The sequence below is a fragment of the Microtus pennsylvanicus genome, chromosome 9 (assembly GCF_037038515.1).
Source record: "Microtus pennsylvanicus isolate mMicPen1 chromosome 9, mMicPen1.hap1, whole genome shotgun sequence".
NCBI lineage: Eukaryota > Metazoa > Chordata > Mammalia > Rodentia > Cricetidae > Microtus > Microtus pennsylvanicus.
This window is the reverse complement of record NC_134587.1, coordinates 112,028,831-112,040,770: the sequence shown is the minus strand read 5'-3', so window position 1 is coordinate 112,040,770 and position 11,940 is coordinate 112,028,831.

Genomic DNA, 11,940 nt, shown 5'->3' with positions numbered 1-11,940 from the left:
TAACCCTAACCCTAACCCTTACCCTAAACCTAACCCCTAACCCTAACTGAACCCAAACACTAACTCTTACCCTAACACTAAACCTAACCCTAACAAAAACACCTAAAACTAACCTTAACCCTAAGGCCAACCATAACCCTAACCCTACCCCTAATCCTAACCCTAACCATAACCCTTAAACATAACACAACCCTAACCCTAACCCTACTCCTAACAATAACCTCTAAACCTAACCCTAACCATAACCCTAACCGAACCCTAACCCCTAACCCTAACCCTAACTCTAACCCTTATCCTTACCCTAATACTAACCCTAACACTAACCCCTAACCCTAACCCAACCCTAAACCTAACTCTAACCCTAACCTTAACCCTTACTCTTACCATACCACTAACCCTAACCCTAACCCTAAACCTAGTCCCAAATCCTAACCCAAACTTAACCCTAACCCTAACCCCAACAGTAACACTAACCCTAACCTTAGCAACTAACCCTAACTCAAACTTAACCATAACTCTAAACCTAACCCCTAAACCTAACCCAACCCTAACCCTAACTCTAACTCTAACCCTAATGCTAACCCTAACCCCTAACGATAACCAAACCCTAACCCTAAATCAAACCCTAACCATAACCTTAACCCTAACACTTACCCTATCATAACCCTAAACCTAAGCACTGACGCTAAACCAATCCTAAAGCTTACTCTAACCCTATCGCTAACACTAACCCCTAACCTGAACCCTAACACATTCCCAACCCTAACCCTAACACCTAAAACTAACCCTAAGCCTAACTCTAACCCCTAACCCTAACTAAACCATAAGCCTAACTCTAACCCTAACCATAAACCTAACTCTAACACTAATCCTAACCCCTAACCCTCACCCAACACTAACCCTAACCCAAACCTTAACCCTACCGCTAACCCTAACAATAACCCTAAACTTAACCCCTAACACTAACCCAACAATAACCCTAACCCTACCCCAAACCCTAAACTACCCCTAACCCTAGCCCTGAACCTAACACAAACCCTACCCCTAATGCTAAATCTAACCCTAACCCTAACCCTCACTGCAACAGAGAGCCACATTTACAAGATGAGAGGTGCCTTAACCCAAATTCTAACCTTAACCGTAACACTAACCCTAAACCCTAACCCTAACCCAACCCTAAAACTAGCCCTAACCTAAACCTAAAACTAACCATAACCCTAACCCTAACCCTTACCCTAACCCTACCCATAACCCTAACCTAAACCTAACAGTAACTCTAAACTAACACTAACCCTTACCCCTAACCCTAACACAACCCTAACCCTAACTGTAATGCAACCCCTAACCCTAACTCTAACCCAAAACCTAACCCTAAAAATAATCACTAATACTAACCCAACCATAAGCCTAACTCTAACCCTAACCTTAACTCTAACACTAACCCTAACCCTAACCCTAAACGCTATACCTAAACCAACCCTAACCCTAAATCTAACCATAACCCTAACATTAAACCTAACCCTAACCCTAACATTAACTCTAACGCTAGCCCCTAACTCTAACCATAACCCAGCCCCTAACCATAACCCTAACTCTAACACTAACCCTACTCATAATCCTACCCTGAAACATAAAAATAACCCTAACCCTAACTGTAAACCTAACCCTAACCCTAAACCTAACCCTACCCCTAAACTTAACCCTAACCCCTAACCCTAACGCAACCCTATCCCTAACTCTAACCATAACCCTAACCCTAACACTAGCCCTAACCCTAAGCCAACCCTAACCCTAACCCTAACCCTAACTGAACCCTAACCCTAAATCTAACCCTAACCCTAACACTAAACCTAAACCTAACCTTAACCATAACCCCTAACCCAAAGCTAACCCTAACACTAACCCTAACTCTAACTGAACCCTAACCCTAAATCTAACCCTAAGCCCTAAACTAACACTAACCCAAAACCTACCCCTAACCCAAACCCTAACCCTAACCCTAACCCTAACACTTATTGCAATACAGATCCACATTTACAAGACGATATCTGCCTTAACCCAAACCATAACCTTAACCGTAACCCGAAGCCTATCCCTAACACTAACACCTAACCCTAACCCTAACCCTAACCCTTACACAAATCCAAACCCTAACCCTAACCCTAACCCCTAACGGTAACCCAAACCTAACCCTAATCCGAAACCTAACACTAAACCTAACTTTAACCGTAACCCTAACCCTAACCCTACCCCTAATATAAACCCTAACCCTAACACTAACCAAACTCTAACCCAACCCCTAACCCTAACTCTAACCCTAACCCTAACACTAAAAATAATCCCTAACCCTAAGCCAACCCTAAGCCTAATTCTAACCCTAACCTTAACCCTAACACTAACCCTAACCCTAAACCCTATCCCTAAACCAACCCTAACCCTAACTCTAACCCTAACCCTAAACCTAACCCTACCCCAACCCCTATCCCTAACCCCTAACCCTAACGCAACGCTATCCCTAACTCTAACCATAACCCTAACTGTAACACTAGCCCTAAACCTAAGCCAACCCTAACCCTAACCGAAACCTAAGCCTAAATATTACCCTAACCCTAACCCTAACCCTACCCCTAATACAAACGCTAACCCTAAACCTAACCTTAAAGCTAACCCTAAACCATATTCTAAACATAATCCCCAACCCTAACCAAACCCTAAGCATAACTCTAACCCTAACCTTAACCCTAACTCTAACCCTAACCCTAAACCAAACCCTAAATTTAACCATAACCCAACCCTAACCCTAAACATAACCCCTAACCCTAACCCTAATCCTACCCCTAATCCAAACCCTAACCCTAACCATAACACCTAAACCTAACCCTAACCCAACCCCAAACCCTAACCCTAACCCTAACCCAAAACCTATCCCTAACCCTAACCCTAACACTTATTGCAATACAGATCCACATTTACAAGATGATAGCTGCCTTAACCCAAACCCAAACCTTAACCATAACCCTAAGCCTAAGCCTAACCCTAACCCCTAAGCCTAACCCTAACCCTAAATCTAACCCTAACCATAACCTTAACCCTAACACTTACCCTATACCTAACCCTAACCCTAACCCTAAGCACTGACCCTAAACTAACCCTAAAGCTAACTCTAACCTTATCCCTAACACTAACCCCTAACCCGAACCCTAACCCAATACCTAACCCTAACCCTAACCCCTAAACCTAACCCTAACCCTAACTCTAACCCCTAAACCTAACTCAACCATAAGCCTGACTCTAACCATAACCATAACCCTAACTCTAACACTAACCCTAAACCTAACCCCTAACCCTCACCCAACAATAACCCTAACGAAAACTCTAATCCTACCCCTAACTTTAACAATAACCCTAAACCTAACCACTAACGCTAACCCAATTATAACCCTAACCCTACCCCAAACCCTAACACTACCCCTAACCCTAGCCCTGAAGCTAACACAAACCCTACCCCTAACGCTAACCCTAACCCTTACCCTAACCCTCACTGCAATACAAATCCACATTTACAAGATGAAAGCTGCCTTATCCCAAACTCTAACATTAACCGTAACCCTAACCCTAACCCCTAACCCTAACCCAACCCTAACCCTAACCCTAACCCTAAACCTAAAACTAACCATAACCCTAACCCTAACCCTACCCCTAACCCTAACCCTAACTGAACCCTAACACTAACTCTAACCTAACACTAACCCTAACCCCTAACCCTAACCCTTACCCCTAACCACAACACAACCCTAACCCTAACTCTAACCAAACCCCTAACCCTAACTCTAACCCTAACTCTAACACTAAAAATAATCCCTAACCCTAACCCAACCCTAAGCCTAACTCTAACCCTAACCTTAACCCTAACACTAACCCTAACCCTAACCTTAACCCTATCCCTAAACCAGCCCTAACCATAACTCTAACCCTAACCCTAATATTAAACCTAACCCTAACCCTAAACTTCACCCTAAACATAGCCCCTAACTCTAACCCTAACCCAGCCCCTAACCGTAACCCTAACCCTAACCCTAATCCTACTCATAACCCTACCCTGAAACCTAAAACTAACTCTAACCCTAAACGAAAACTTAACCCTAACCCTAAAGGTAACCCTACCCCTACCCGTACCCCTATCCCTAATACCTAACCATAAAGCAACCCTATCCCTAACTCTAACCATAAGCCTATCCCTAACACTAGCCCTAACCCTAAGCCAACCCTAACCCTAACCCTAACCGAACCCTAACCGTAAATTCAACCCTAAACCTAACACAAAACCTAAACCTAACCATAACCCCTAACCCGAAGCGAACACTAACACTAACCCTAACTCTATATGAACCCTAACCCTAAATCTAACCCTAAGCCCTAATCCTAACCCTAAACATAATCCCTAACCCTAACCCAACCCTAAGACTAAATCTAGCCCTAACCTTAACCCTAACCCTAACCCTAAACCCTATCCCTAAACCAAACCTAACCCTAACTCTAACCCTAACCCTAACCCTAACATTAACCCTAACCCTAACATTAACCCTAACCCTACCCCTAAGTCTAACCCTAACCCAGCCCCTAACCGTAACCCTAACCCTAACCCTGCACATAATCCTACACTGAAACCTAAAACTAACCCTAACCCTAACTGTAAACCTAACCTTAACACTAAACCTACCCCTACCGCTACCCCTACCCCTAACCCTAATTCTAACCCCTAACCATAACCCACCCTATCCCTCACTCTAACCATAACCCTAATCCTAACACTAGCCCTAACACTAAGCCAATCCTAACCCTAACCGAACCCTAACCCTAAATCTAACCCTAACCCTGACTCTAACCCTAAACCTAACCCTAACCATAACCATAACCCCTAACCCGAAGCCAACCCTAACCCTAACCCTAACCGAACCCTAAGCAAAAACCTAACCCTAAACCAAAACCTAACCCTAACACTTATTGTAATACAGATCCACATTTGCAAGATGATAGCAGCCTTAACACAAACCCTAACCTTAACCGTAACCCTAATCCTAAACTAACCCTAACCCTAACCTTAACCGTTACCCTAACTGTAACCCTAACCCTACCCCTAATCCAAAACTTAACCCTAAACCTAACCCCTAACGTTAACCCAACCCTAACCCTAACCTTAACATAACCTTAACCATCACTCTAACCCTAACCCTAACCCTACCCCTAATAAAAACCCTAACCCTAACCCTAACACTAAACCTAACCCTAAAGCTAACCCTAACGATAATTCTAAACATAATCCCCAATCCTAACCCAACCCTAAGCCTAACTTTAACCCTAACCTTAACCCTAACTCTAACCCTAAAGTAACCCTAACCCAACCCTAACCCTAATCATAACCCCTAACCATAACCCTATCCCTACCCCTAATCCAAACCCTAACCATAACCATAACCCCTAAACCTAACCCTAACCCAACCCCAAACCATAACCCTAACCCTAACCCTAAACCTATCCCTAAAGCTAACCGTAACCCGTAACCCTAACCCAATCCTAACCCTAACTCTAAACCTAAACATAAACCCTAACCCTAACCCAAACCTAACAGTAACTCTAACCCTAAAAATAACCCTAACCATAACCCTCCCCCTAACCCTAACTCTAAACCTACCCCTACCCCTAACCCTCCCCCTAACCCTAACTCTAACCCTACCTCTACCCCTAAACATAAACCTAGCCCTACCCCTAACCAACCCTAACCTTAACTCTAATCCTACCCCTACCCCTAACCCTACCCCTAAACCTAACCCTACCCATAACCATAACCCTAACCCAAACCCTACCCCTAACACTACCCCTAACCATAACCATAAACCTAACCCCTAACACTAACCCAAACATAAACCTAACTCTAACGCTAAACCTAACCCTAACCCTAACTCTAAACCAAACCCTAACCGTAACCCTAACCCTAACCCTGAACCTAACCCTACACCTAACAATAACCATAACGCTAACCCTAATCCTAACACTAACCCTAACCTTAACCCTAACACTAACTGAACCTTAATCCTAACCCTAACCCTACTCCTAACTCTACCCCAAACCGTAACGCTAACCCATACCCTAACCCTAACCCATAACCCTAACCCTAACACTAACCGTAACTCTAACCCTAATGCTAACCCTAATCCTAACACAAACACTAACCCTAAACCTAACCCTAACCCTAACCCTCATTCTAAACCTAACCCCTAACCCAACCGTAACCCAAACCAAACACTAACCCTAAACCTAACAATAACCCTAAAAACTAACCCAAACCCAACCCCAACCATAACCCTAAACCTCACCGTAACTCTAACCCTAACCGTAACCCTAAACCTAAAACTACCCATACCCCTACCCCTAACCCAAACCTAACCCTAACCCTAACCCTAAATCTAACCATACCCCTAAACCTAACCCTAACCCTAAATTTAACCCCTAACCAAACCCTAACCCTAACCCAAACCCTAAGCCTAACCCTATCCCTAACCCTAACACTAACACTAACAATAATGCTAACCCTAACTCTAACCCTAACCCTGACCCCTAACCCTAACCAAACCCTAAAACTAATTCTAACACTACCACTAACCCTAAAACAACCCCTAACCCTAACCCTAAACCTAACCCCTAACCCTAACCCAAACCTAATCCTAACGATAACACTAACCATAAACCTAACCCCAACCATGATCCCAAACCAACCCCTAACCCTAACCCTAACCCTACCCCTAACACTACCGTACCCCTAAACCTAACCCTAACCTAACCCGAACCCTAACCCTACCCATAACCCTAAACCTAACCTTAACCCTATCTCTAACCCTGACGCTAACCCTAAATCTAACCCTAACACATAACCCTAACCCAACCCTAAAACTAACTCTAACCCTAACCCTAACCCTAATCCTAACCCTAACACTAACCCTACCACTAACCCTAACCCCTAACCCTAACCCTAATCCTAAATCTAACCCTAAACCTAACAGTAAACCTAACCCTAACCCTGCCCCTACCCTAACCATAACCCTACCTCCAACGCAAACCATAACCCTAACCCCTAACCCTAACCCTACACCTAACTCTAACACTAACCCTAACCCTAACGCTAAACCAAACCCTAACCGTAACACTACCCCTAACCCTAACAGAAGCTGACCTTAACTCGAATCATAACACTACACCTACCCCTAACCCTACCCGTAACCCTAACCCTAACCCTACCCCTAACCCTAACCCTTACCATAACACTAAGTCTAACCCCTAACCCTAACCAAAACCTAACCCTAACTCTAACCCTAAACCTAACCCTAACACTAACCCTAACCCTAACTCTAAACCAAACCCTAACCGTAACCCTAACCCTAAATCTAACACTAACCCTAACCTTAACCCTAACCCTAACCATACCCCTAAACCTAATCCTAACCCCTAAACCTAACGCAACCCTAACCCTAACTCTAACCCTAACCCTAACCCCTAAACCTAAACCTAACCCTACCCCTAAGAGTAACCCTAACGCTAACACTAACCCTAAACCCTAACCCTAACCCAAACCTAAGACTAACTCTAAACCTAACCCTACTCCTAACCCTAACCATAACCCTAACACTAACGCTAACCCAAACCTAACCCTAAACCTAAACCTAACCCTATATCTAACCCGAAAACTAACACTAAACCTCACCCCAAACCCTAACCCAACCCTAAACCTAACCCTAACCCTAAAACTAACACTACCCCTAACCCTAACCCTAACCCCTAACCCTAAACCAACCCTATCCCTAATCTAACCCTAAACCGAACCCAAACCCTACCAGTACCCCTATCTTTAACCCAACATTAACCGTAACCCTAATCCTAACTCTAACCCTAAACCTAGACCTATCCCTACCCAAATCTAACCTTAACACTAATCCTACCCCTAACCCTACCCCTATCCCTAACCCTACTCCTAACCCTAACCCTACCCGTAACCATAACCCTAACCCAAACCCTACCCCTAACACTACCCCTAACCCTAACCCTAAACCTAACCCCTAACACTAACACAAACCTACGCCTAATTCTAAACCAAACCCTAACCGTAACCCTAACACTAACCCTAAACCTAACCCTACACCTAACCATAACCCTAACCCTAACGTTAACCCTAATCCTAACACTAACCCTAACCATAACCCTAACCCTAAACCTAACTGAAACTTAACCCTAACACTAACCCTATTCCTATCTATACCCTTAACCCTAAAGCTAACCCTAACCCTAACCACTAAACCTAACCCTAACCCTAACACTAACCGTAACTCTAACCCTAATGCTAACGTTAATCCTAACACTAACCCAAACCCTAAACCTAACCCAACCCCTAACCCTAACCCTCAACCTAAACCTAACCCCTAACCCAACCGTAACCCAAAAAAAACACTAAACCTAAAATTAACACTAACCCTAACACCTAACCATATCCCAACCCAACCCTTACCCTAAACCTCACCGTAACCCTAACCCTAACCCTAACCCTAAACCTACCACTACCCATACCACGAACCCAAACCTTACCCTAACCCTAAACCTAAACCTAACCCCTAACCAAACCCTAACCCTAACCCTACCCATACCCCTACCCCTAACCCAACACTAACCTTAATTCTAACTATACCCCTAACACTAACCCTAACCCTAACCCTACCCCTAACAGTAACCCTAACCCTAAAACTAAACCTAACCCTAACACCTAACCCTAACCCAACCCTAACCCTAACCCTAAACCACACCGAAATCCTAACCCTAACCCTAACCCTAACTCTAAACCTAACACTAACCCTAAACCTACCCCTAAACCTAACACCTAACCCTAACCAAACCCTAACCCTAACCCTAAACCTACCCCTACCCCTACCCCTAACCCTAACACTAACCCCTAACCCTAAACCAACCCTAACCCTGACTCTAAACCTAATCCTAACCCTAACCCTAAACATATCCCTACACCTAACTCTAACCCTAACCCTAACCCCTAACCGTAAACCAACCCTAACCCTAACCCTAAACCTAACAGTAACCCTAACTCCTAACCATAACCCTACCCCTAATCTCACCATAACCCTACCCCTTACCCTAACCCTAAAAATAACCCTAAACCTAACCCCTACCCCTAAACCTAACCCAAGCATAAAACTAACTCTAACACTAACCCTAACCCTAACCCTACCCTACCACTACCACTACCCCTAAGGCCAACCCTAACCCTAAACCCTAACACTTACTCAACTCTAAACCTAACCCTAACCCCTAACCCTAAACCTAACCCTACCCCTAACCCTAACCCTAACCCTAAACCTAACACCTAACCCAACCCTAATCCAAACCTAACCCAAACCCTAACACCTAACCCTAACCTAACCACAATCCTAACCCTAAACCTCACCGTAACCCTAACCCTAACCCTAAACCTAAACCTACCCATAACCCTAACCCTAACCCAAACCTAACTCTAACTCTAAACCTAACCCTAACACTAAACCTAACACTAACACTACCCCTAAAACTAACCACTAACCCTAACCAAGCACTAACCCTAACCCTAACCCTACCCCTAACCCTAACCCTAACCCTAACCCAAACCCTAACCATAACCCTAAACCCTAACCCTAACCCTAACACTAACCCTAACCCTACCCCTAACCCTAAACCTAACCCTAAAAATAATGCTAACCCTATCCATAACCCTGACCCTTAACCATAACCCAACCCTAAAACTAACTCTAACCCTACCATTACCCCTAACCCTACCCCTACCCCTAACCCTACCCCTAACCCCTAACACTTACCCAACCCTAACCCTAACTCTAACCCTAACGCAACCCTAACCCTAACTCTAACCCTACCCCTAACCCTAACGATAACCCTAACCCTAATCCTAAGGCTAACCCTAAACCTAACCCTAACACTAAACCTACATCTAACCCCTAAACCTAACCCAAAACTAAACCTAACGATAACCCTAACCCTAACCGTAACCCTACCCGTAACCCTAAACCTAACCCTCACCCCATCTCTAACCCTGACGCTAACCCTAAAACTAACCATAACCCTAAACCCTAACCCTAACCACAACCCCAAAACTAACTATAACCCTACCCCTAACCCTAACCCTAACACTAACCCTACCCCTAACCCTAACACTAACCCTAACACCTAACCCTAACCAAAACCCAAACCCTAAATCTAACCCTACAGCTAAAAGTAAACATAAACCTAACCCTAACCCCTAACACTAACTCTACACAAAACACTAACCCTAAGCCTAACCCTAACTATAACCCTAATGCTAACCATAACACTAACCCTAACCCTAAACCTACACGTAACCCGAACCCTAACCCTAACCATACTCCTAACCCTATCCCTAACCCTAACACTAAGCCTAACACCTAACCCAAACCTAACCCTAACTCTAACCCTAAACCTAACCCTAACCCTAACACTAAACCTTAACCTAACTCTAAACCAAACACTAACCTTAAGCCTAACCCTAAATCTAACCCTACGCCTAACCTTAACCCTAACCATAACCCTACCCCTAAACGTAATCCTAACCACTAACCCTAACCAAACCCTAACCTTAACTCTAACCATAACCCTAACCCTAATCCTACCCCTAACAGTAACCCTAACTCTAAACCTAACCACTAACCCTAACCCAAACCTAACACAAACTCCAACCCTAACCCTAACCCTAATTCTAACCCTAACCGTACCCCTAACCCTAATCCTAAAAGTAACACTAACCCTAAACCTAACCCTAACCCAACCCTAACCTAATGATAACACTAACCCTACACCTACCCCTACCCTAATCCCAAAACTACCCATAACCCTAACCCTAACCCTACCCGTAACCCTAAACCTAACCCTAACCCTATCTCTAACCCTGACAATAACACTAAACCTAACCCTAACCCCTAACCCTAACCCAACCCTAAAACTAACTCTAATCCTACCGCTAACCCTAACCCTAACCCTACCACGAACCCTAACCCCTAACCCTAACCCTAACCCTAAAAGTATCCCTACGCTAACAGTAAACCTAACCCTAACACTATCCCTACCCCTAACCCTAACCCTACCTCTAACCCAAAACCTAATCCTAACACCTAACCCTACCCCTACACCTAACCCTAACCCTAAGCCTAACCCTAACCCTATCCCTAACCATAATGCTAACCATAACCCTAACCCTAACCCCTAACCCTAATAGAAGCTAACCTTAACTATAATACTACCCCTAACCCTAACCCTAACCCTACCTGTAACATTAACCCTAACCCTACCCCTAACCCTAAACCTAACACTAAGCCTAAATCCTAACCCTAACCCAAACCTAACCCTAACCTTAACCCTAAACCTAACCCTAAATCTAACCCTACCCCTAACCCTAACCCTAACCCTAAACCCTAACACTTACACACTCTAACCCTAACCCTAACCCTAACCCCTAACCCTAAACCTAACCCTAACCCTAACCCTAACACTAACCCTACCGCTAACCCTAACCCCTAACCCTAACCCTAAACCAAACCCTAAATTTAACCCTACCCCTAACAGTAAACCTAACCCTAACCCTAACACTACCCCTAATCCTAACCCTAAACCTAACCCTACCTCTAACCCAAACCATAACCCTAACCCCTAACCCTTACCCTACACCTAACACAAACCCTAACCCTAACCCTAAACATAACCCTAACTCTAACCCTAATGCTAACCATAACCCTAACCCTAACCCCTAACTATAACAGAAGCTAACCTTAACTCTAATCCTACCCCTACCCCTACACTTAACCATAACCCTAAACCAACCCGTAA